General features: G+C 42.7%; 1 long non-coding RNA gene across 1 annotated transcript in view; it reads left to right on the top strand.

Annotated features, from left to right (window-relative positions):
- The first annotated feature begins 2,057 nt into the window (after window positions 1–2,057).
- LOC141571279 (uncharacterized) overlaps window positions 2,058–26,777 on the top strand; it is a 108,754-nt gene continuing 84,034 nt past the window's right edge. Inside the window, exon 1 of the long non-coding RNA XR_012496041.1 lies at window positions 2,058–2,158. This is a non-coding gene — a long non-coding RNA (uncharacterized LOC141571279). The remainder of the gene's footprint in view (window positions 2,159–26,777) is intronic.

The raw sequence follows: 26,777 nt of genomic DNA, 5'->3' as shown, positions 1-26,777 counted from the left end.
ATGTCCTGAATCATTTTGATTTGAGGAAAGAGCCAGAAGTCTCACGATGCTAGATCCAGTGAATAAGTAATGTTTCATTTGACAGAAATTCCCATACCAGAAGCAATGTGTGACACGGAGCATTGTCATGATGGAGGATGATTTATGGTACATGTTGAAGCATCTCTCAACCATAGCTCACACCAGACTGACTGCACCAAACAAGTTGAAACTTGTCACCCACTGTTATTAAGGTTCAATGTGCCACTTCCCGTATTGAAGATCACTGTCTTTCCGTTGCATGACACTCAGCAACAGCATTCACTGTACTTTGTGATCACAACAGAAAACTTCCCTGTCACACATCAATTTCTGTCCAATAAAAACATTACAGTGTGTCCTCATCCACCTTATTGACTGGATCTGGTATCGTACAACTCTGACTCTTCCCCAAAGTCAAAATGACCATGAAAGGTAATGTTTTGAATCGATTCAGGACATTGAGGCAGCCAGGACAGCGCAACGAAAGATGCTCACGAAAGAAGACTCAGAACTGCTTCAGAAAGAATCATGGCATAAGTGTGTTTGGAGGGAGGGGGAGAATTTTGAGGGTATTAATGGCAATGTGTCTTTTACTATAATATATTTTTTTTACTTTAAATACTAACCGTATTTTTTTTTTTAATCACACTTCACAGGACAGTACCTCATCCCATAGCACCTGTAGCAGCCAGGAACAGCGGGGAGCTGGTGATCTATCAGGTCATTAGAATGGAAGTTCAATGAAGGCAGGGTTTTTTCTTTAATTTTATAAAATATTGCTACCACATAATATATTAGTTTCAGGGGTACACCATAGTTCAACATTTATATACCTAAAGAAGTGATCACCATGATAAGTCCAGCAACCATCGGACATGGTACCTGCTCTCACAATATTATTGACTATATTCCCCATGCTGTACGTCACATCCCCATGACTTATTTGTTTTATGCCTGGAAATTTGGGCCTCTTATTCCCCTTCCCCTTGTTTTCACTTTTTAAATTTTTCAATTAGAGTTGACATTTGATATTATTTTATTTTAATTTCAGGTGTATAGCATAGTGGTTAGACATTTACATAATTTAAGAAGTGATCACTCTGATTAATCTAGTACCCACCTGTCACTATACATAGTTATTACCATATTATTGACTATAATCCCTGTGCTTTATTGATTGGCTGTAGGGTTTGGCCATATCCACAGCTTACTGGCTGCTTGCTGAGGGCAAATCCCACTGAGAGGGATTTGCCCCAGCTGGGCTTTGGTGCCTTTTGAGACCACCATTTGGGTGAGCTACTAGTAGGGTTAATTGGGTGGTGGTCTGAAGCCATCCTCCAAGTATGTTGGTTCTGATGCCTCTTGGAAGGGGCTCCAGTGCAGGCCCAGGTCACCCACTACTTGTGACTGGCCAGAAACTGCCTGGTAGGAGCTACAAAGCAATCCACAGTTGTTCACTGCTTGTGCTAAAATTGGAGAGGTGTAGGAGAGGCCATGCTGCAAAGTGAGGATGGCTGCCACAAATACCAGGCCTGGGGTAGCTCCGCAAAAAGCCAGGGCACTCCAAGGTCTGCTGCCACCTACCTGCTCCCTTAAGGTTCTGCCGCTGATAAAGCCTCATGCAGTTCACAAGTTGGGTGAGGAAGGATCTCAGTGAGTCACTAGAGTGGAAATAGTTGTGGTCACCAGGTTAATGTAGACTCTGGTTTGGTTCCAGTGCTGACCCTGGAGCTACTCAGCAAAAGTCTCAGAGCACAAGGAGGCCAGTTGCCACCTACCTGGGGCCAGGGTCTCCAATAATTTTCCAAGAAAGAGTGGAATGTGGGTGTGGCTGGCTGCTCAGGAGAAAGTGCCTTAGGTGTTAGGGAAGTTGGGTGGGGCGGGGTCCCAGTAAGTCAGCAGGATGGAGCAGTAGTGCTCACCAGGCCAATCAGATTCAGATTTGGCCCGAAGTGTAGGAGGCGGGCTTAACACAGGAAAGATGGCGTCTGCCTGTCGGCTGCACTGCTGCATATGAGGAGGACATCAGAAGAACTCCAACTGTCCTCCAGCCCTGCTTCTGAAGCCACACAGTTCAGTGTGCCCCCTGCATGTCTCTGATGCCCCTCGAGCTACCATCCCTCCGCTGGAGCCCAAGGTGAGTGCCTGCGAGCGAGCAAATGAGTGTGTGTGCTGACTGTTTAAGAGGATGGCTGGGTTTCCCACTGCATTCCGTCCCACCCAGATGGTCAGAATCCCCACTGTTTTTCACAGCCAGATGTTGTCAGGGCTTTTCTTCCCAGCACCAGTGCTCCGGGCTGGGGAGCTTGGTGGGGACGGGCCCGTAGCTTCCCTCAGGGAGAACCTCCACAGCCGAGATATCCCACCTGATTCTCATTCACCACACACAGGTGTTGGGCCTGTTCTGAGTCTCTGCCCTTCTTCCCAGTCTCACTGTGGCTTCTTTTTATATCCTTAGTTATAAAGCTTGTGTTCAGCTAGACTTCAGATGGTTTTCCAGGTTGATTGTTGTATAATTTAGTTGTAATTCTAATGTAGTCATGGAAGGATGCAGGCAGTGTTTATCTACTCTTCCATCTTGGATGTCTTTCCAGTTTTTTTAACTTACTGTATCTCCAGTACCAAGAACAATGTTGATTATGCATTTTTTTTTGTTGAATGAGTGTTTTGTTTTTTTGTGTGTTTTTTTCACTTCTCGGCTGTTTTATCTATTGAAGATTACATTAGAGTTTCTCTCATGGCAATCAGATATTCTCAGGTAGAAGCTTTACATTCCTGGGAGGATTATTTTAGGATGTTGTTTGTCACATTATTTAATAATTTTTTAGAATAAAATCTCATTTACTTTTAATGTAATTATTTACACTTGAATACTACACTATTTTAAATCAGCTATCTGAGTAACTCGGATAAATAACAATCTAAGAAACCAGGGTCATGGGGTTATGCAAAATATATAAATTCTTCACATTCTGTCAAAATGTGAGAAAAAGAAAAATCTCACCCTTGTTCTAAAACTATTTGGAAATATTTTGGAAGTTAATGATCTCTCTTCTGTTCACAAATAATTGTGCAGTTGTGATATGAGAATAAGACAAGGAATAAAAATAAATTATTAAAAGAAGAAATACGTGAGCTTAAACATGGCTACAGTCAGAATCTTTCAGAATCACTTGTTTAATACTTCAGAATGCTGTTGTAAGTTATTCAGTTGCTGTGAAGTCTTAGTTGGTGTGGTCAGGAAAACGATTTGTCTCCGTGAGGCTGGAAATTCACGGTACATCTCTGTAGTATTAACCCGTCAGGCCTACCAATGGCTCACATCACACCTTCCAGCCCCTGTTATATGTAGTTATGAGGAATATCACAAATGATACAGCAAGAATCAACCTTGAAACCTCACGTGTGAAAAACCAAACAGCGACTCTGTTGAGACAGAAACTGGGTCATGAACCTAGTGTGTGGAAGTCCGAAGTGTTTGCGTGGCCTGCTGAACTCTGGGAGGAGAAAGAGAAACCTTCAGAGGGAAATCATTTGCGTCCAGAGGGAACAGACTGAGGAAGGCTGCTGCATGACAGGCTGGTGGGGGTCTGGCAGAAACACCCTGAAGCAAACAGGCAGCTTTGGGACTGCAGATGCCCCGAGTCCGGCTGCCACTGGAGTCGAGCCTTTTGCAGGGCGGTCCCACCTGTGACACTGCGGGCTGGCTGTCAGAGCCAGGTGTGCTTCTGACATCGCACTGGGCGGAAGTCTGCCCTAGGCCACCAGCGGGGCTCCGAGCCCCACGTGTTGTAGTGGGGCCAGGGGTGCTTAGCTACACCGTCTGTGTCCCTGTGGTCACTTACGCTGCAGGAGGTTGTTTCCGTAACGAGGATGGATTTCTATGTAATCACAAGCGCAATTGTGTGAGTTTCCTAAGCGACCGTAACAAACTACCGCACGTGAATGGGACCTGAGGCAGAAGCCTGAAATCGGCGGGAGGGCAGGGCCTTGCTCCCCGAGATTTGGGGGCCGGCGCCTCCTGGCCGCGGCCAGCTCCCGGCACCCGCGCCTCCCCCGCCTCCGGCAGCGTCTCTGGGTCTCCACCCGGGAGGCTCGTCTGTCTCCGTGGAGTCTTCCTCCTGGGCGTGTCGGTGCGTAATGTCCCCTTTCACAAGGCTCAGTCACATTGAACTAGGGTCCACCCTAACAGCCGCATTTGTCATGTGATTCTCTCTGAACGGTGTCTGTTCCCATAAGGTCGCTTTGGGGGGGGCTGGGGGTGAGGGTTCCAATGAACTTTTTTTGTGGGGTGGTGGGGACAGCACAGTTCAACCCAAAATAGCAATGAGTCTTAATCCTAAAAACAGAAACAGAAAAAGTTAATTTATACGTCATTTGCCCTAGACGTTTCTGCAGGTTAAAAATAAATTTCTTATATAAACCATTGAATGTAATAAATGTGTTTCTAATCTTTATTTGTGTTAAATGGACAGAAAGAAATATGAGTTCCTTCTTAAGATATACATTTTGACAGTAATCAAATTGCTGCATGGTTTTAATTATCCTGACTTTCTATCCCTGCTTTCTTTTAATATGAAACATTTAGCCAGCTTGTTTTCTTCCTTGATATGCCAGAATTTTTAAAAATTTTGACATACAATCATCATATGAAATTAGCAAAGTTAAACATGACAGCTTAAATCAAGATGCGTAATTGAATAAGAAAAGACCCACCAAAGCGTTTTGTATTTTGAGTTACTGTATTAATTAAAGCATATTTCTTTTCTCTTAAACATTATTCTTCTGCCTTAGAGTTACATAAACTCTTCCTCAAGCTTTTCCACAAGGACCATCCATATTTCAAAACCTATTATCTTAAAATTATAGTTGAAATGACTTGTTCCACTAGCATTAGTTACCTTCTCCTTGTCTATATTTAATTCTTTTCTCCAGTCTCATTATCTAATTTTGCCAAGCTCTGCACTGCACAAAGCTATATTTATACTTTCAGGCTTATTAAGACTTATTCTATGTGTCCTGATTTCAACTGTCTTAAAAATACTAGAAGGGAATGTTCTTGAGAGAATGCGTCACTTGCAGACACCCATCTGGTGCCCAGAAGCGGACTGAAGTGTGCTGGAGTGACTGCTCCTGGAAAGGGTGGAAGACAGGACAGTGTCTGCTGCCTAGCAACGCTGTCCTCTCCACCACAGGAGAAAAGCCTTAGTTTCATGCCAGGCTTAGTAATTCTGCAATTCTAGGGATGCAAAAGGAAAACTCTGTCCTAGAGACCTGATTCAAATCCAAGGAATATAGGTATGTCTGTAGCTACACTGGTTTAGATAGACAGGTGGCTTGTACATTACATCTAGTGTGTAGATGGAAACACCTGCCTATGGTCAATTGAGTTATAGTTGAAACCATCAGACTCTCTTCGTTCCTCCCTGCAGCTCCTTACCTCCAAGCTATTTCACCTGACATTAACTCATTATTAGCAGGTGAGGTATGAATAGTGAAGTACAAATGTATTTCTCTTATTGGAAGATGCTCTGGGAAGAGAAGAATAAAACACTCCATGCTAAAACAGACTAATCCATGCCTTTGCATGGTCTGTGGGTGTCATTCAGTTGTCACTGTCACCAGGTACCTCACATAATGCCTCCAGACTGCTTAATGCATGAGGCACGGCAAACCACACACTTTCCCCGTTAACACTTTTCTCAAAAATTTGAGTTGAAAATGAATGCATCAAAAATTTAGACAATAATTTAGTCACACAGCCCTGTACAAGCATAAGCTTAGACAACCTACAGGCTATAAAACGTTGGGTTAATTATGGTATGTATGTATGCACATTAATATTAATTATGTATGCATGTATGTATTTTTTTCTGTGAAAAAGAGCTTCTTTTTTTTCTTTTATTGAGGAACAGTGTGTACTTCCAGGCCTGTTTTCCAAGTCAAGTTGTTGTCCTTTCAATCTTAGTTGTAGAGGGTGCCGTTCAGCTTCAAGTTGTTGTTCTTTCAGTCTTAGTTGTGGAGGGCACAGCTCAGCTCCAGGTCCAGTTGCCGTTGCTAGTTGCAGGGGGCACAGCCCACCATCCCTTGCGGGAGTCGAGGAATTGAACTGGCAACCTGTGGTTGAGAGCCCACTGGCTCATGTGGGAATCGAACCGGCAGCCTTCGGAGTTAGGAGCATGGAGCTCTAACTGCCTGAGCCACCGGGCCGGACCCAAAAAAGAGCTTTTTTATGTAGTTTGTTTTCAGCCCTTAAAAATGGTTTCAGCATAAAAGTTTAGTTTGCTAATAAATCACATCCATAACTAATATTTTCCAAATGCACGAATGTCACTGAATTTGCCTAATCCTTCCCTTGGAGAGTAGATTTTGCTTTCCCTTTCCTTTGTAGCCTGGATGCAATTAATTAAGGCATTATAATTTGAATAAATTGAACTTATTCAACAGTTTCCAGGGCGGATTGATTACCACCCCTCTTTTTTTAAAAGAACCTAATTTAGCAGTGACAAGAATGGCCTGCCCTCCTAATTTGTTTCACAGTCATTTAGTGTTTACAATAGCCAGTCACATTCAGTTGCAAGGAGGATATTTTTCCAGGTGTGCTTTTCACTTATTCTGTGGTCAAAAACACTATACTGGCGCTTACAATTACTAATAGGTAATTTCTAAGTTACCTACTAGCAGCACGGCGGAATTCTTTTCTGGGCCAATAAAAGGAAAAAGGAAGCTAGAGCCAACTGAGAAAAGCAAGGCGGGCTGAAGTACGGATGGAAGCCATAAACTAACTGGTGGTCTGTGTAAATCAATTGGCCTGGGTTTCCAAGGTGATTTTCTGTTAACGGTGATCTCACTCTGCCCGTTTATTGTTCCGGTTCAGTGTGTCCTCTGCTCAGACACCTCTTCAGCCTTTTCAGTTTGCTTTTCTTGTTTCCCGAGAGGATAGGTATCTGGTGACCGGCCCAGGTCCCTCTTACCTGTCTTACCTTTGTGGATGTAAGGATGCTTGGGGTGTGAGGTCATCTGACGAGAGCATTTAGAGACCTCCACGTTTCTCCATTGGGATCTTTATGAACATGCATTTCTGAGTCAGACTTTTTTATAGGCAAAAAGCGTTCATTGGAAATATGGTTTTCCAAGATTGGCCTAGTTCATTGTGTACTTTTTTTTTTTTAACAGTAAAACAGGCAAAAAAATGCCTGTGGTCATCCAAAATTCTTACCAAGGAGCAGAATAAAACTTCCACTACTCTTCTGATTTAAACTTTGTATTTTCGTGAAATTGTGCAATACCTTCAATCTCTGAGGACAAATACAAATACAATCGAGATGTCTCATTCTCCCTGTTGAAAATAATGGAAGAGAGTTCCATCCCTCCCTTTTTCTCAGACCGTTTATTTCAGGAAACTTGTAAGTACCTTTTTCTCTCTCTGAGATGTACTCTCTTCTCTTTTTTGCTGGATAGGTCTTTTCTCAGCCTTAGGACCCAGTACTGTCTTTCTCAGGACCTGGGGACCATCTCTTTGAAATGTCATCATCAAGGAAGATGGAGCTCCATCTCCCGGTCTCTCCGGGAGGCTGGGAGCAGAACTCCTAGGGGACCTGTCCCAAGCTATCACCCCGTTTTAAATTATGAGAGGTTTGATTTTTCACCTCTGGATAGAGCCACTTAGCTACTGCAGGTGGTCACCCCTAGTTACTGTGTGTAGTAAGTGGTGCTGTTGGGTCCCTTCATCTGAGGACTGGTTAGTGTTCGTGCTGAGAACGTGTGTTGCATCCGCATGGCCTGTAAAAGGGAGACACTCCCTCTGTCTTTGCAATCTTCCAGGGCATTGCCTGGGATGTAAATAATATTCTGGTTTAATGCTTATTTGATAAAAACCTGTTTTCTTTCTCTTTGTCTTTTATGGAGAGTTTTCCTGGATTGAGAGGAGATTTGGCTTCTACTCATATTTCCCCAACCAGCAAAGCTCAAATCCTCTGTGGAATAGGTGAAATACAGAAACAGATAATTAGATAAATATTGACTGTACCTACATATTCTAGGATATTCTTTAAAAGAGTCAAAAGCATATTTCTTATTGTTAACTTTAATTTTTATCTATTGCAATGAAAAATACAGTGAAATTTTATGGCATATACTATTTCTTAAATTCCCACTGGCTGTGTCATCTGTTGTCTGTTCTCTAAAAGGAATCCTATAGTAATTTATTGACCAAAATGGGGAGCAAATGCATTATGTGTTTGAAAGTCACAGAGTGCTTCCCTTTTCACCGTACAAGTTTACCTCCAAGGAAGTCTACCATCTGAATTCTGGGTAACCGAAAGCTTGTCCTGGTTAATTACGCATGCAAGCCATGGGCCCATCGGTACATTGAACATCAATTTAGAAAAATTAGTTCTATTTTAAATCTTAAAAACTTGGCTTTCTATTTTTTGTGTGTGGAATGCTATGGCAAAGAGAAAAACTTTCAAAATGATGAAGTGAATTCATAATTTTGTTCATTGAATTTAAAGTACCCGTGGAGGCTCCTAGGTATTTGGAACAAGGAGGAAATGGCTCCTATCCTCGGCGTGACCGTGATCTCTTAGGGGCAGTGGGCAGCCTCTAGACTGTGGATGAACATTAACTGACAGGTGAGAAGTAGAGGAAGAAAGCCCACCTGGTTAAGTGGGAGGGGAGTAGAGTTTCAGACACAATAATCTTGAAACAACTTTTATAGTATGAAGTGGTTTTATATGAAGGAAACAGAGGGAAGGGCCTCTCCATCAAACACTGATAATAATACAGGAACAGAAATGTGTCATTAACAGTAAGTGCTCTGAAGAAAGACGGTCACCTCACGTCCCACACCCTCTTGCACTTGACCACCTCCCTCAAAGGCTGTCGCCTAGGCGCCCACAGCACGCTGAGGACACTCCAGAGGCAGCCTGCCCTGGTCTCTCCATGGCGCTCAGCACAGCCCGGCTCTCCCGGTTCAGAGACTGCTCGTCAATGTCTTATTCTTGTTCCATTCCAGGAATGAAAATCAGTTTTACTTAATTATTATTCTGAAAGTCCAATGAAGAGTTTGATCGTTTGTAATCGAATCATTTAAATACGAATGGGGATGAAAATGGATTGGCTGTGTCTGTAGGCTTAGTCGTTCCTCACAATTGGATGTCGCCTTTCTCTCAGCCTTTGCTTCTCTTACAATGATGGTGTAAAAATGGCAACGTATTAAGTAGCGCACCAGGCTGTGCTGGTATCACAAGGCTCACTGTCTACAGTAAGCATCTGAGGCCTCCCTGCCTCTCCACTCGGAGACCCGGAGCCTGGGCACGTGGAGGGGAAGACGATGTGTTGCGTAGTCAGAGACTCCAGGTGCCTGTTCCATGAAGGATACCCGTTTCCTGTAACAGCGGGAATTTCCCTGCTCCGCTTCGGATAGGTACTCAACTCCGTGAATTTGGTATTTTCTTACATTTTCCTTTTATACTGACTGTTAGCTGGAAGGTAGGAGACTTGCTCCTGATTTAGTGAAAGGAAATATTTAGTCTGATTCACCACTCTGTAGCATACCCTGACAGTTTTCAGCTCTTTACCAGTTTATCTGCATGTGCACCTATTTATCTATCCATCCATCTATGACCTATCACTCTATCATCTCCTCTTCCTCTTCTCAGTCTCTAGTGCGCGCACGCACACACATACACACACCTTTCACACGTATGTGAGGAACATGGTACTGAGATCACTCTTCCATATTTTACAATCCATAAATCTCTGTAGACGTCAATCTTGTAAAGATGGTGCCATCTCTTCTGTGAGAGCCTGCTGCCCTCTGGGAAAACAAGTGACTTGCTGATTAACAGGACGGAGGTGTCCATGAGCTCCTAAACCTAACTACTATACAGGGGGCGCCAAAAAATGTACACACATTTTAAGAAAGGAAAAAACTATTAAAATTGTAATACTCAATATATACTGATAACAAAAGGTGAAAACAAGTCACATTTGACTTCTGCAATTACAAGAGGTGTTCAAAGTGGTTACCATCAGCACCCAGATACTTCCATTGCGGCGAACTACTGCTTGAGCAACGTTGACTAAAGAGTCCACTTGTATAATGTTTTTGGCACCTCCAGTATTTTTTCTTGAGAAATCAAATCATCAACAAATTTGTTAGTTCAAACCTAGTAAGTGGTAGTTCATTTTGTGTTACAAAATTTTTCAACAAAGCCAATAAATTTCAAGTTACAAATTCTACACTCTAAGAGTTAGTAAACTAGTTTTTGTGTCCCGTAAGAATTTGCTAAATTCACTGTGCCTGGAAATTGCATGGATTGATAGGTGTGGTACTGTGTCCATCCATCTGGTAGAAAACTTATCTTCATTTAAAATCTTAATATCTTGCTCATGATGCATTTTGCATTGATTTTAAGTTTTTAAAATGTTACATTAAATATTACTTATCTTGATTACTGAATTTTTTTGGTATACCCCTTAATTTGGTGCCTGATTCAACCTGCCACACCCAGTTCCCAGGGCTGACATCATAACTGCAGTTAAGCCCTGGAGTGACTGAGGACTTTTCTTCCTCCTCCCTCCTCCTCCCTCCTCCTCCTCCCTCCCTCCCTCCCTCCCTCCTCCTCCCTCCCTCCCTCCCTCCCTCCCTCCCTCCCTCCCTCCCTCCCTCCCCTCCCCTCCCCTCCCTTCCCTTTCTTTCTTTGTAAATATTGATTAGTGTTAGGGTTAAGAACAAGATAAATTACCACTAATATAAGAACATCAATAAAGACACAAGATGCGCGCAAAATATCCAAACCTGTTCATTCTGAGCCATCTCATGACAATCTACTGGATTTTTCAGTGTAGATTTAAGTTGAACCACATTAAAATTAAAAATGTTAGCAAGACCTAGCAACTAGTGGTAAAATATAAATGAAATGAGTCCACCCATTGAGGGTCATATTCCGGCTCCATCACACACTCTCTGTGCCATCATTCCTGTGGGGACAGAGTCCCAGAGAGCAGTTTCTAGGCTTTCGGCCTCATGTGGGGAGGTGCTGGCTCTGGTAGTGAATGACCATCAACTGTGATTGGTTGGCCATCAGCTGTAACCGGTTAGCCAATTGGCTACTGATGTAACTGCAGGGCTGCATTGATTGGTTGGTTGGCAGGCAGAGAAGTGAATGGCAGACTGCAGATCATGTGTCTACTACTGCGTGTGTCTCGCCCAGCTGCCAGAGAGAATATAGTGGTGTGACTCCCCTGTCTATGGCTCCATGGGTGTTCCTTTTTGGCCTCACCGTGTCCTGCGTTCTTATGTGGGGAGTGGGACCAGAGGCTCCGCAGGCCGCCCCACAGGACAATTCCCCATACCTTTAAGCTCAGCTGTGGCCTCCCTATTTGGAAAATACCAGTGGTATTAAGAGTGTTTTCTTCCAGGATGAAATGAAGGCACTGGGCACGAGGTAGGAAGAATGAGTGAGGGTGTATTGAAGAAGAGTGCATGGATTCGTTACAATCTGGGAAGTCCAGTGTCCAGGTGGCTGTCACTCCTTAGCTTTCATTTTCAGCCCGAGGTCTGCACACCAAGGTGGTGACGGCACCCCTGTCAGGAGACTGGGCTCTGCTCCTGGCAGCCCCTTCCCATGCAGCCTGGTCATCCACGAATCCCCGCAGGAGAGACCAGCATACTTTTCGCTTCTGGTCTCCTCCTGTCTCCACAGCTCAGTGCTTTACTGTGATAACCAGAGAAAAACACTGTGATTCCTTCTTATCTCCTTCTGCCTCAGGGAGCCCATTGCCAGGTGACAGCGAGCCAGGACAGAGCAGCACAAAGCAGGAAAAAACCTAGTAAAAAACTGCCATAGGGGGATTTTTTCAAAGGCTAATAAACGTGAAAAGTCTCCTAGGTTTGTAGTTTCTGTTTCCTGGGATGTAATAATAATAAAATAATAGTCAGTGACTTATACCTATAAATAATACCTCTGTATGTCTCTTAGTTCTAGATTCATTCACATATGTCCTTTCACTTTTAGCTTCATCATGAACTTGTGAGATTTAAATCTCAGTGTCCTCATCTGATGAGGAAAAGAGAGGCTGTGGTTTACTCAAAATCACCAAAAAGAAATTTGAATTCAGTTTTCTGTCCCTTGCTCCTTTGCTATTTGAACTGTGCTACATTATTTTATTTAAAAATGTGTTCATTCAAGTGATTGCTTTAATGAAATAAAATGTTAAAACAATAGGAACCTTTTCAGAACAGGCTAGATATTGTTCCCAGTACTTAGCTACAGTATTGTTTGTTTTGATAATCACAAATTCCCTACACAGTAGGAACTGCTATTTTTTTTTCTTTTTTTAAAAATTGAGGTATAATTGACGTACAAGATTATGTTAGTTTCAGGGGTACAACATAATCATTTGACATTTGTATACATTGCAAAATGATTACCATGGTAAGTCTAGTTAACATCCATCACCGTTCATTGCTACAAATTTTTTTCTTATGATGAGAACTATAAAGATCCACTCACTTAGCAACTTTCTTTTGTTTTTAAAGCAATCCCAAATTTGATTCTTATGAGTTTTAATTCCTAATATTAATTTTGTTCCATACCTTTTTCTGGACTTAAAATGTATCAGGTCAATCCCTGAAAGTCTACTCACTACAAGAAAATTATGTGAATGTTAATTTGTTTAAGGCTATAATGTACTTTTATCTGCTAAACTATTTTTTTTTACAGAATCTTATCCTGAAAGTTCTTTTTAAAAGATTTTATTGGGGAAGGGGAACAGGACTTTATTGGGGAACAGTGTGTACTTCCAGGCCTTTTTTCCAAGTCAAGTTGTTGTCCTTTCAGTCTTAGTTGTGGAGGGCGCAGCTCAGCTCCAAGTCCAGTTGCCATTTCTAGTTGCAGGGGGCACAGCCCACCATCCCTTGTGGGAGTCGAACCAGCAACCCTGTGGTTGAGAGAATGCGCTCCAACCAACTGAGCCATTCGGGAGCTCAGTGGCAGCTCAGCTCAAGGTGCCATGTTCAATCTTAGTTGCAGGGGTCAGAGCCCACCATCCCTGTGGGAGTCGAGGAATTGAACTGGCAGCCTTGTGGTTGAGAGCCAACTGGCCCATGTGGGAATCGAACCGGCAGCCTTCGGAGTTAGGAGCATGGAGCTCTAACCACCTGAGCCACCAGGCCGGCCTCTTTTGTTTTTAAATGAAATTTATTGGGGTGATAATGGTTAGTAAAATTACATGGGTTTCAAGTGTACAATTATGTAATACATCATCTGTATATCACAATTCTGTAATACATCATCTGTATATGTTCACCACCCAGAGTCAATTCTTGCATCACCATATATTTGACCCCCTTTACCCTCTCCCCCCTGCCCCCTTATCCTCTGGTAACCACTGAACTATTGTCTGTGCAACTTTCAATGACACAATACGTGTTGTGAACTATAGTCACCATTACAACCGAGGACTTACTTACGTCGTAACTGCATGTTTGTAGGGTTTGATCCCTTCACTGGTTTTGCCCAACCACCATTCTCCACCTCTGACAACCACCAGTCTGTTCTCTGTCTAGGAGCTTGTTTTTTTTGTCTCATATTTTTCCTTTGTTTTTTAGACCCCACATATTATTGAGATCACACAGTAGGTGTCTTTGTCTGACTGATCTCACTCAGCATAATGCCTTCTAGGTTCACCTGCATTGTCACAAATGGCAAGATTTCCATCCCTTTTGTAAATTATGACACTGGTTCATCCCCATGTCTGGCTGTTGTGAACAATGCTGCAGTGAACTTGGGGTGCAGACCCCTCTTGAGTTGGTGTTTTCATTGGCAGTGTGCTAAACTGGTTAGTGTCCCCATAGGGAGTGTCACCGTCAGGTGCATGCTGCCTGGAAGCCAGACCCTCAGGCAGCAGAGTCAGAAGAACACAAATGCACAGGCCTGTGGGACCTCGAGCCAGGCAATCCACAGGTGTCCCCTGCGGAGTCGCAACCCTGGGCTCCTGCAGTAAGAGCGGTCTGGGACGCTGGATAGCACCCCGCGGAGGCACCGGGCTGGGGGCCGGAGGGCGACAGTGAGGGTGGAGGCAGAGCCATCCCAGAGAGGACCCCGCCCTGGAGTGTGTCACACAGGACACCAGGCCCGCACGTGATGTCCATGATCGGGCGGCCTCCCCACCCCAAGGCCACCCCTCTGGGGACAGTGATCGCAGGGCCCACAGGTGAGACCACTAGCCAATTAAAGGCCTGTTCCAGTGGGTCTCGGGTTTCAAAGCCAGGTGTTTGGGGCCCTCTTCTCTCAGGAGCCTGACAGGGGTTCAAACCTTCTTATCAGGGAGCACCCGGTTTTGAGATCCCTGCGGACCGTGGGGCCATGGGGACTGGGATGTCCCGCCCCTCTGCCACCTCCACGTGGCCTGCTCTCCTTCCCTGATGGCGGGTGTCCTCAGCTGGTGGTGAGGTTTCCTCGGAGAAGTGGCTCCAGCATCCCAGACCGCTCTTACTGCAGGAGCCCGGGGTTGCATCTCCGCAGGGGACACCTGTGGGTTGCCTGGCTCGAGGTCCCACAGGCCTGTGCATTTGTGTTCTTCTGACGCTGCTGCCTGAGGGTCTGGCTTCCAGCCAGCCTGCACCTAGGTGCTGACCAGACCTCATGCGCTCAGTTTGGGGTCCCTCTGCGCCATCTTGAAGGGAACTGGGAACTTCATTCATGCGATTTTACAGGCCTGGAAACTGAAGCAAAGTTCAGACTCTTGTCTGTTGGTCACTCAAGGAAATAGGAACTCTTGGATACAAGGTCAACCTCAGACATAATTGCTGAGTTACCCTGCGCCCCCAGAGGGGTGCACAAATGTCAACTGCTCAGTGGGTAGGCCGGCATTCCTATCATAACGCATTGGTCAGCTCGGCTGCCCAACCACACCACGGACTGACTACCCGGCACAAAGAGCAGGCACTGTTTCCCCCAGTTCTGGAGGCTGGAAGTCCAAGATCAAGGAGCCCGCCAGGGGTGTTCTTGGTGTGGGTCCCCAGCCTGGCTTGTAGAGGGGGCCTCCTCCCTGTGTGCTGGGGCCTCCCTACCCCCCATATGGAGAGAGAACTGTCTCTTCTCAATAGGTCACCCATCCTATGGAATTAGGGCCCCACCCTTGTGACTTCATTGAACCTTAGTTACGTCCTAAAAGCCCCATCTCCAAAAAAAAAAAAAAAATTGTATTGGGCATTGGGGCTTCCACATCTGAACTTTAGGGGCACATAGCTCAGCCCAGAGACTATTATCAAACACAGTAAATAATTGGTTAATAGACATTTGAAAGCCTTCATATTGTGTTTTATGTTTCTGAAGAGTTCCAATTGCTTCATCTTGTGTATTAACCTCCTATTGTTTCTGTGACAAACGACCACACACTTAGTGGCTTCAAACAGCACAATTTATTATCTTACAGTTCCAGAATTTAGAAACCTGAAATCGAGGTGTTGGCAGGGTTTGCTCCCTGGAAGTTCCAGCGAGACTCCGTCTCCTGGCCTTTCCCAGCTCCAGGAGCCGGAGAATTCCTTGTCTCGTGGGCCTGGCCCATCTTCACAGTCACAGAGGCTGCTGGAATCTTGCCCACAGCACTGGGCTCGGATTCTCCCCTGCAGTCACGTCTCCTACCCTAGAAGGACCTTTGCGATTATGCTGGATCTACCCGGATAATCCAGGACATTCTCCCATCCCAAGCTAGAGAGTCAGGATCCTATGCTTCATGACATGGGCCAGTGCCTTTTGATGGTGTGACATAATGTAGTCACAGTTTCCAGGAAATGGAGGTTGGTGTCTTTAGGGGCCATTATTCAGCCTACCACATGGTGGGTACTACCTTGTTTCTGTGAAAATAAGCCCTAGCCAGACCATCAGCTCTAGTGTGTCTTTTGGAGCAAAAATTAATATAAGATCCAGTCTTATTTTACTATAATATAAGACCGGGTCTTATAATATGATATGATATGATATGATATGATATGATATGATATAATATAATATAATATAATATAATATAATATAATATAATATAATATAATATATTGGGTCTTATATTAATTTTTGCTCCAAAAGACACATTAGAGCTGATGGTCTGGCTAGGTCTTATTTTCGGGGAAACAGGGTATGTATAAACTAACTGCTGTCCAATAGTGTTATGCTACACGAATACATTGTGATTTAATATTCTAAAACTACTGTAACGTGTTTCAACTTACTGAAGTGGAAGTTTACTTTGGAAGACATAGTTATAAGAAAATGTTACAGTTTCTCATATAATTAGAATAATTTCATTGGAAATCAGATCGGGACCATGCCAGTTGCTCAAATGGGTTATCACAAGAATCATTTAATCATTTCTCAATAATTTAAAATTATATGGTATACAAATGTGTGCTTAAAGACCCTGAGTTTGATTAAATGATTTAAGATCCTTTTTAACACTGGACTGCTGACCTATATGTTCCCTTCCATGCTTTCCTGAGGATACAGATGACATGTCACTCATTCTCTGAAGTATCTCTCCTTTAATGAGGGATACATTTGGGCAGCATCTCTCAGAATAAATGTTGGAAGTGTTTCTCATGCATTTAAGTATCCTGCACCTGTGACTGAGGAAAAGCGTTCCTTTGAGTTCTGGGCAAGTTGGCCCTCTTCCAGTTTAATATGCTTGGAATTTCCAGGTAATCCCACCAACGTCCTTCAGCCTCCATCTTTGTTCTTAAGAATTGCAACGGGAATGATTCCTATTTGTTTTTAGAATGATCCTTTGGGGAATTTTAGTGACTGAAATTTAAGTGGATGGAAGATTCTGCCTCACACAGGAGAACTGGCCGTTTGTCACCTAGAGAAAGTGAAAGTTACTTGTAATGCATCCTTAGTGGCTTCAAAAGGAAGCTGTTCGGTACCTGTGAGTGTCAGCGTTCAAGGCTGACTTCAGAGAGTCTCATACCTGCCCCCTCTTTTCTTTTCTGGAAACCTGTGCTCCCTAACCCATGGAATGAATTTTGTGCTTGTTGGCAAGGTGTCTGAGGCTTTTTCTGATTAGGTTTTCAAAATACGTTGGACTCAGGAGCTAAATCATTTCTCGCTTCCCCATCAGCACTTTCTCCCACTCCCTGCCCCATGCCCTTCTAGAAGCCTTCATGATGTTCAGAATTCATCTCTCTCTTGATATTTAAGAAAAGTCTAGATTACTTCTAAAACCCCCATTTTGAAAGCAAGTTCTCCTCTGCCTGTCCCACCCCCAAGTACTCAAACATTCTCCACACATAGTAGAAACATAGTCAGTTTCTGTAGAGCGTTAAGGGCAAAGTAAATGTAAGATAACTCTTTGGGAATGTCGTTCTGTTTTTCCTGAGCCTATGACCCTGGGACACTTGCTCTTGGTAACCAATTATCCGGCTTTCCACGCCTCGCACTCAATTACTCTGATTTCTAGAAAGCACCACTCATGTTAGCTGTCATAAATGATGTGGCTCCATCAGATAGCCACAGCTATTAGTTCTGATATGTACATTATTTGTTTTTCAAACATTCCAAGTCTCGTTCTAAAAAGGCACAGTAAATAATTCAGGTCACACAGTTGAGTGTTGAGAGTGAATTAAGTTAGAGGAATAATGCTTGAAGGTAAATACAAGGTATTAACATAATTTTATAATAATTGCTTACCTAAATATCTATTTGCCCCTAAACACAAAGTGGTACTGTGTTTCCCCAAAAATAAGACCGAGTCTTATATTAAGTTTTGCTCCAAAAGACGCATTGGGGCTTATGTTCAGGGGATGTCATCCTGAAAAATGATGCTAGGGCTTATTTTCCAGTTAGGTTTTATTTTCAGGGAAATATGGTACTTGGGTTGGTGTCAGCAGGAAGTACGTACAGAATTGCAAAACCAGTCCTGGACCACCATGCCGACCATGTGCAGCCCAAGGACAGCTGCAGAAATGGAGAGAGCGCTGTGTGTCCTGTGCCTACCCTGGAGGTCAGCAAGGTGGGACAGGTGGCTGAATTTCCGAGGAGGCTTTCTATGTGAAGTGAGCTACATACATGCAATGAATGTCTTGTTGGTCTTTGTCACTGGTCCTCTTAACAAAATACGCACTTCTGGTAAACTGTGATGTCCAGTGATGCTTGTTATTTGTGGTAAGTATGCTCTAGGAAGTCACGGAAGACCTGGACCATGAGGGTAAATCCAGGGCCATGTTCTCACAACACTCTGGTAAGAGCAGTTTCCCAGTGGACCAACCCATAACCTCGTCTTAGGAGTGTTTCTGTTCAAAGACAACTGATACCACCTGTGCTGTTGATTGACTGCCGCTGATTGACTGCCGCTGAACTCACATGCAGCCACCGGCTCTAGAACTCATGGCTGAATGAAGCTTATCTAACACACATTTTCTCGATAAGGAGCTGCGTAGCCTTCTTGCGTTTAAGGATATGAGACAGCACTTCAGCACTTTGCTTGGAGGCCATTTTCAACCAAAAATGAAAAAGTGACACTAAGCAGACCACAAAAGGACGCGTGTGTACAGTATGAGCTGAAACAAGAAGGCAGGGCGGGTCGCCTTCTCAGCCTCAGCTGGAACCTCAGTGACCCGGTGACTCAAAGTTTTCCTCACTCTGCGCATGTCCAGGGCAGCAGCAAAAGCACCGTGAGTGTTGAGTTTTGGGTCACAGATCAATTTTCAAGTAGGCAGATTCACAGCTGGGGAGTCTGACATTAATGAGCACTCACTGTGGCTGGTTTGTGTTTACGGCCATATTTCCTGTTTGCTCGTCCATATCAGGGTTTTGTCACGTGAACAGGCAGGGACTAGTCAGTCTCACTATCAGAGAACAAAGATTTTTAATTCACTCGTGTTAATTGTTTGTCACTATTGTAACAAACAAAGTTAGTTGAATTTCAATGCTGTTTTTTACTTATTATAAATATGAAAGTCAGAAGATAGAAACATTTTGAACAGGGTGTTTTTGTTTGTTTTGTTTTTGTTTTTAACTCTACTACTGACCGAGGCTAAAAAAAAAAAAAATCAATGTTATGAATGAAATGGGTTATTCTAGATTCCAACTTGTTTTAAAATATTTGGTGTCATAAAATTTTTATAAACTATATTGTGCTAGCAAGTCAATACCTGGAGCCTTTAGTAATTAAATCCCATATATTCAGTTGAATTTAAATTATTGTGAATATAAGATAGCGCCATGTTGTAGTAACAGTGGATTGACTATGGAGATTCTCAGATCCTTTGAAAGTTTTCAGGCGTGGACGCAAAGATAATACGTTAATAGGATAAGAAACAAGAAACAAAGTTAACTGAAAGAGAACTAAGCAAGTGAAATAAATTCTCACTGCAAAATAGTGGGATCTGCCGTGTAGTGGGGAGGCCTCCATACCCACTCACGCCCATGCAGGGTGATTTGTAAAGGAGAAGGTTCATGGGTGTTTCCTTCACCACTGAACCCTCTACCATCAGTAGATGTCAATTGTATGGGATATTCCAGTTCTAAATCCTAGGGATAAACTTTAACAAAATATTAATGAAAACCAGTTTGATAATCCAAACAACAGGAAGTAACTTGTGTCCATCGTGGCCAAGCTCTGATGAGAGCAGCTTTTCATATTTCATGCCTTTGCAGTTTGGAGTGTTTGTCAAAGCATCCATGCTTATTATAAAATGAAAATATAATCGAATTCTGTAATATAGAAATTGAGAGTCCCACATAGCACTTCAAACAAAAGAGACTCGCTGTTGCTAGTTTCTTTTTTTTTTTTTTTTTTTTTTTTAAATTTTATTTTATTAAATTTATTGGGGTGACAATTGTTAGTAAAATTACATAGATTTCAGGTGTACAATTCTGTATTACATCATCTATAAATCCCATTGTGTGTTCATCACCCAGAATCAGTTCTCCTTCCATCACCATATATTCGATCCCCCTTACCCTCATCTCCCACCCCCCACCCCCCGCCCCCGTTACCCTCTGGCAACCACTAAACTATTGTCTGTGTCTATGAGTTTCTGTTTCTCATTTGTTTGTCTTGTTCTTTTGTTGTTTTTGGTTTATATACCACATATCAGTGAAATCACATGGTTCTCTGCTTTTCTGTCTGACTTGTTTCGCTCAGCATTACTCTCTCAAGATCCATCCATGTTGTCACAAATGTTCCTATATCATCTTTTCTTACTTGAATAGTATTCCATTGTGTATATATACCACAACTTCTTTATCCATTCATCTATCGAAGGACATTTTGGTTGTTTCCATGTCTTGGCCACCGTAAACAAAGCTGCAATGAACATTGGAGCACACGTGTCTTTATCTCTAAATGTTTTCAGATTTTTTGGGTAGATACCCAGAAGAGGGATTGCTGGGTCATATGGTAATTCTATTTGTAATTTTTTGAGGAACCTCCACACTGCCTTCCATAACGGCTGTACCAGTCTGCATTCCCACCAACAGTGTATGAGGGTTCCTTTTTCTCCACAGCCTCTCCAACATTTGTTATTATTTGTCTTGTTGATGATAGCCATTCTGACTGGGGTGAGGTGATATCTCATTGTGGTTTTGATTTGCATTTCTCTGATGATTAGTGATGTTGAGCATTTTTTCATATGTCTATTTGCCATTTGTATGTCCTCTTTGGAGAAATGTCTCTTCAAGTCCTCTGCCCATTTTTCAATTGGGTTGTTTGTTTTTTTGTTGTTGAGTTTGACAAAGAAGCTAAAAACATACAATGGAGCAAAGACAGCCTCTTCAATAAATGGTGCTGGGAGAATTGGATAGCCACGTGCAAAAGAATGAAACTGGACTGCTATTTGTCACCATGTACCAAAGTTAATTCAAAATGGATCAAAGACTTAAGCATAAGACCTGACACAATAAACTGCATAGAAGAAAACATAGGTACTAAACTTATGGACCTTGGGTTCAAAGAGCATTTTATGAACTTGACTCCAAAGGCAATGGAAGTAAAAGCTAAAATAAACGAATGGGACTATATGAAACTTAAAAGCTTCTGCACAGCAAAAGAAACCATTGACAAAATAAAGAGGCCACCAACTAAATGGGAGAAGATTTTTGCAAACAGTGCCTCCGATAAGGGGCTAGTATCCAGAATATACAAGGAACTCATGCAACTGAACAACAAAAAAACAAACAACCCAATTGAAAAATGGGCAGAGGACTTGAAGAGACATTTCTCCAAAGAGGACATACAAATGGCAAATAGACATATGAAAAAAAAATGCTCAACATTGCTAGTTTCTACCAGGCTCATTGGTTCCTTTTGCAAAACCACCTCTCCCAGAATCAAACAGGGGTCGTGATGTGGAGCCAGGGAATTGCTCAGGGGTCGTGATGTGGAGCCAGGGAATTGCTCAGGGGTTGTGATGTGGAGCAAGGGAGGTGCTCCTGGGAGGCAGGCAGGCTTGCGAGTTGCAGTTTACTCTCTGCACATGCGCTGTAAATAACGGGTGGTTTCCTGTAGGAATGCCTACACTGATGATCCCTGGGTCCTCCATCAGGGTCTTTTCCTCTTTAAGGAGCCAAGTCCGTCTGTCCTTTTTATCTAATTGGCACAGAATTGGCTGTTGCGCGACCACATGTGCCTGCTCTACATCGGCATCTGATGCCTGAGGCTTCTCTTGTCTCCAACGCACCCCACACTCCCTCGTGTCTTGTAATCATGTGCTCTCCATACCTGCTAGCCCTTGCCCGTAGTGATATTAAAGAACAAAAGCCCACCTGGCGAAGGGCCTCACCACCCAATACCTCCTCCAAATAGCAGAGAACGACCTCTGGGGCTGCTTGGAGGAGGCTGCAGACAGGAGGCGGAGACTTCTTAATGCATCAGCTGAGACGGCACCACCAGCTGGTGGTGGTGCCAACATTTCTATGTGCAGGGGTTTAGGCTTGGCAGTCCAGTTGGAATATAGGGGTCAAGGGATGCGTCTCAGCCCCTTTTCCCCAGTGAGGCCATTGTATTTCATGCAGACGACGTGTCATTGCAGATAACTTTTAAGAAGTGGGTGGAAGTGTATTGGGAAGGCCCTCATACCCACTCACACCCCTCTGACTACAGCTGCAGAATCTAAAACGCAGAACTAGAAAACTACGTTTTAAAGTTGACATTGGGAGTATTAGTGTATACACAGGATAGTCAATACAGGCTCAGCTTTTTTTTTGTTTCAGTGATGTTATCCGCATGTGGCTATGGTAAATTTTGAGCAAAGGGAACTTCAATTGAACTAGACCATGCTATCTGACTAGAAAAGCCATTACGTTTCCAACTGTGTCCTTCCTACTTTATAAATCACCGTTCTTTTCTGTCTTAGAGAAAAGGCGATCTTGCTAAATTTTATTTTTATCATCAAAAACAAGTTAGTTACATTGGCCTAGAGTAAGTGACAGATCAGCTAGGTAATGAGGATTTATAGCTTCAGCCATATGCTTAAAATATAAAGTCCTATGTTTCTGTAAGAAATCAATGTGCCATGGGTGTCTTGCATTTCTGCACATCTTGTGAGCAGAAGTACTGACTGCCTTTGTTCTACACTGTTTTCTGAGGACAGTTACATAGTGCTCCCCCCTCACCTGCAGGAGATACGATCTAAGTCCTCCAGTGGATTCTAGAAACCATGGACAGTACCAAACCCTGTATATACTCTGTTATTTCCTATTCATTCATACCTATGATAAAATGTAACTTATAAGTGAGAGATGAATAACTAATAATGAAATAGAACAATTAGGACATTACACTGTAATAAAAGTTATGTGAATCTGGTCTCTCTTTCAAATTATCTTGCTGCACTGTGCTCACCCTTCTTGTGACATCAGATGACAGTGCCTCGTGACGAGAGGAAGTGAGGTGACTGGCACAGGCATCGTGACGTAGAGTTAGGCTACAATAGGGAGAATTGAACACAGGCCTGTGCTACTTGGACCCTCAATCTGATAAGAAGCCGGCTACGACGTGACTGACAGGCGGTGAGCACACAGGGTGAATGTGCTGGACAAATGGGTGATTCGGGTTCCAGGCAGGTGACAGTGGGACGGCATGAGATTGCGTCATGTTACTCAGAACAGCACCCTGGTTAAGACATGAAGGCATTTTTCACTTAATATTTTTGGACCACAGTTGACCACAGGTAACTGAGGAAAGGAAAACCACAGGTGAGGGGAGACTGCTCTATGGAGTATGCCCTTGAAAACATGGGCATGCTGGCTCCTCCCAGGGTAGAATGGGACACTCATCCCTGCCCCCGAAGACGTGAGGGCAGATGGGAAACAATGCAGCTATGACCCTGAGGCCCCTGGCTCCAGTCTCTTATCTTTTCCCAGAATCCATAAAACTGTCAGCTTACTTGTTAGCTTGCGATTAGGGTAAAATCTTTGAAACTTCACAATAGTTGACAGTATGTCTGAGGGTTGTGTGTATAGTACTGGCATTTCATTTGCTCTTTGATCTTTACATTAATTTTTTAAATTTAATTTGAGATTTTAGCCATTCTTCAAAATTTTTTTCTGCTCCTTTTCACTCTCTTCTTCTGGGGCTCCTGTTCCACTTTCAATGGGGGCCTTAACACTGTTTCATTGGTTTCCGAGACTCTGTTCTGTTTTCTGTTTTTCAATATTTCTCTGTTTTTTGGACTGAATAACTTAGTCCTTGCATGAGATGTTCCTCGTTTTGCATTTTATTTATAGGTATCATGGTTAGGAAGCAGTAAGCCTGCCAGTTATCATTTGGCCTGTGTCAGAGCTGGATTTGTCTAGTTGTCTGCTTGTTTCTTTGTGATTGGATAGTGTTACCATTGTTAGTGTTTATTTGCTGTCTGTTAGGTTATACTTTGTTTGTATCTCTGTGTGGTCTGTGCCTTTGCTCCCTTATTTGGATTCATTTGCTGTCTTGAGTGGTCAGATATGTCCAAACGCAGCCTCCCTGCCATCGTGCCCTGTTCGTGAAAGAGCGGTCCTCACAGCACGAACTAGAGTTTGCAGTCCTTCCCCCCGAAAGACAGCTGAGCCCGTAACCATTTTCATCAAATAAAGTACATGCAGTAAATCACAGCCATGGGAGGTGGGTTCTTACGGAGCAATGGGGAACCAAAACAAAATGGAATGTTTTTATTTTGTTTTTACGGGTATTTTTATAAGTTTATAATGTTCTCAGTCTCATTTGTTTCTTCCTTAATTTTCTCCTAACTTATTTATTTAATGTTGTAAACAATATAATGTTTATTTCCCCTTGCTTATGAGCCTTATACAATGGTATTATATCTTATATAGTCTTCTGTGAGGTGTTTCTTTCACTCAGTATTGTTTCTAAGAACCATACTTGTTATGTGTACTTCTGTTACTTTCAAAACTTTGAGTTACCATAATTTATCCATTTTCCTGCCATGCACCTTTGGATTGTTTTCTGGTTTTATTTTTGCAATCACAGACAATATTGCTTTGAATATTCTTGTTAAATATTTCCCAATGCAAGTGTTCAATGCAAGTCTCTCTAGGATCTTTTATGTAAATATGGAATTGCTGAAGCTCAAGATGTGTGTCAATTCACATTATTTTCCAAGGGGATGTATCAGTCTTCACCCCCAATAACAGTGTGTCAGAGCTCTGATTGTGCTACATGTTCAAGACTTCATTTTTATTAGTTTCAGGTGTACAATCAACATAGTAATTAGACATTTACGCCCCTTACAAAGTGATAACCCCACCAAGTCGACATTGTACATAGCGATTCCAATACCATTCACTATATTCCCTATGCTGTACTTTACATCCTGTGAATACACACACACACACACACACACACACACACACACACACCACTCATATATGTATATATGCATGTATATGTGCGGGTGCCAAAAACATGTATACAAGTAGACACTTTGGTCAACGTGGCTCAAGCAGTAGTTCGCCGTAATCAGAAGTGTCTGGACGCTGATGGGAACCACTTTGAGCACATCTTGTAATTGCAGAAGTCACACGTGACTTGCATTCATCTTTTGTTATCAGTATATATTGAGTATTACAATTTTAGTACAGGTTTTTCCTTTCTTAAATACAGAGGGTGCAAAAAAATGGATACATATTTTAAGAAAGGAAAAAATTGTATTAAAATTTTGACAGTCAATGTATGTCAATAACAGACGTTGAATACAAGTCATGTATATACATTTTCTGACCCCCCGTATATATATATGAGTGTGAGTGTGTGTGTGTGTGTATTTTAGTTGCCATTCAATATTTTATGTTACTTTCAGGTGTACAGTGCAGTGGTTAGGCATTTATATAATTTATAAAGTGATTCCCCCAATAAGTTCAGTACCCATCAGACACCATGCATAGGTTTTACAACATTGTTGACTGTATTCCCCACACTGTATTTCATGTCCCCATGACTATTCTGTAACTACTAATTTGTACTTCTTCATCCCTTCACCTTTCTCACCCATCCCCCCCAACCCTCCTCCCATCTAGCAACCATCAGTTTGTTCTCTATATCGATGAGTCTGTTTTACTTTTGTTTGCTTGTTTATTCTGTTCTTTAGATTCCACATATAAGTGAGATCATATGGTATTTGTCTTTCTCTGTGTGATTTATTTCACTCAGCTTAATATTTTTTAGGTCCATCCATGTTGTTGCAAATGGTAAGATTTCATTCTTTTTTATGTCTGAGTAATACTCTATTGTACAAATTGTACCATCTCTTCTTTATCTAATCATCTATTGATGGGCATTTTGGTTGTTTCCATATCTTGGCTATTGTGAATAGCACTGCAGTAAACATAGGGGTGCATATATTTTTTCAAATTATTGTTTTGGATTTCTTTGGATAAATACCCAGGAGTGGAATTACTGGGTCATAGGTAGTTCTATTTTTTTTTTTTTAATTTGGGAAGGGAAACAGGACTTTATTGAGGAACAGTGTGTACTTCCAGGCCTTTTTTCCAAGTCAAGTTGTCCTTTCAGTCTTAGTTGTGGAGGGCGCAGCTCAGCTCCAGGTCCAGTTGCCATTTTCTAGTTGCAGGGGGCACAGCCCACCATCCCTTGGGGAGTCGAACTGGCAATCTTGTGGTTGAGAGGACGCATTCCAACCAACTGAGCCATCCGGGAGCTCAGCAGCAGCTCAGCTCAAGGTGCCGTGTTCAATCTTAGTTGCAGGAGTCAGAGCCCACCATCCCTTGTGGGACTCGAGGAGCTGAACAGGCAACCTTGTGGTTGAGAGCCCACTGGCCCATGTGGGAATCGAACCGTCAGCCTGTGGAGTTAGGAGCATGGAGCTCTAACTGCCTGAGCCACCAGGCTGCCCCAGGTAGTTCTATTTTTAATGTTTAAGGAACCTCCAATCTATTTTCCGTAGTGGCTGCACCAATTTGCAATCCCACCAACAGTGCACGAGGGATCCCTTTTCTCCACATCCTCACTAGCACTTGTTGCTTGTTTTATTGATGATGGCCATTCTGACAGGAGTGCGGTGATATTTCATGGTGGTTTTTAACTTGCATTTCTCTGATGATTAGTGACATTGAGCATCTTTTCATATGTCTATTGGCGAACTGTATTTCCTCTTTGTAGAAATGTCTATTCATGTCCTCTTCTCTGTTTTTTAATTGGAGTATTTTTTGTTTTGTTTTATGTTGACTTGTATGAGTGTTTCTTAAATTTTGGATATTAACCCCTTATAAGATGTATCATTGGCAAATATCTTCTCCCAT

Source organism: Rhinolophus sinicus, linkage group LG04, assembly GCF_036562045.2.
Source record: "Rhinolophus sinicus isolate RSC01 linkage group LG04, ASM3656204v1, whole genome shotgun sequence".
Classification (NCBI taxonomy): Eukaryota; Metazoa; Chordata; class Mammalia; order Chiroptera; family Rhinolophidae; genus Rhinolophus; species Rhinolophus sinicus.
The sequence above is the reverse complement of the archived record's forward strand: the minus strand, read 5'-3'. Positions and strand labels throughout refer to the sequence as shown.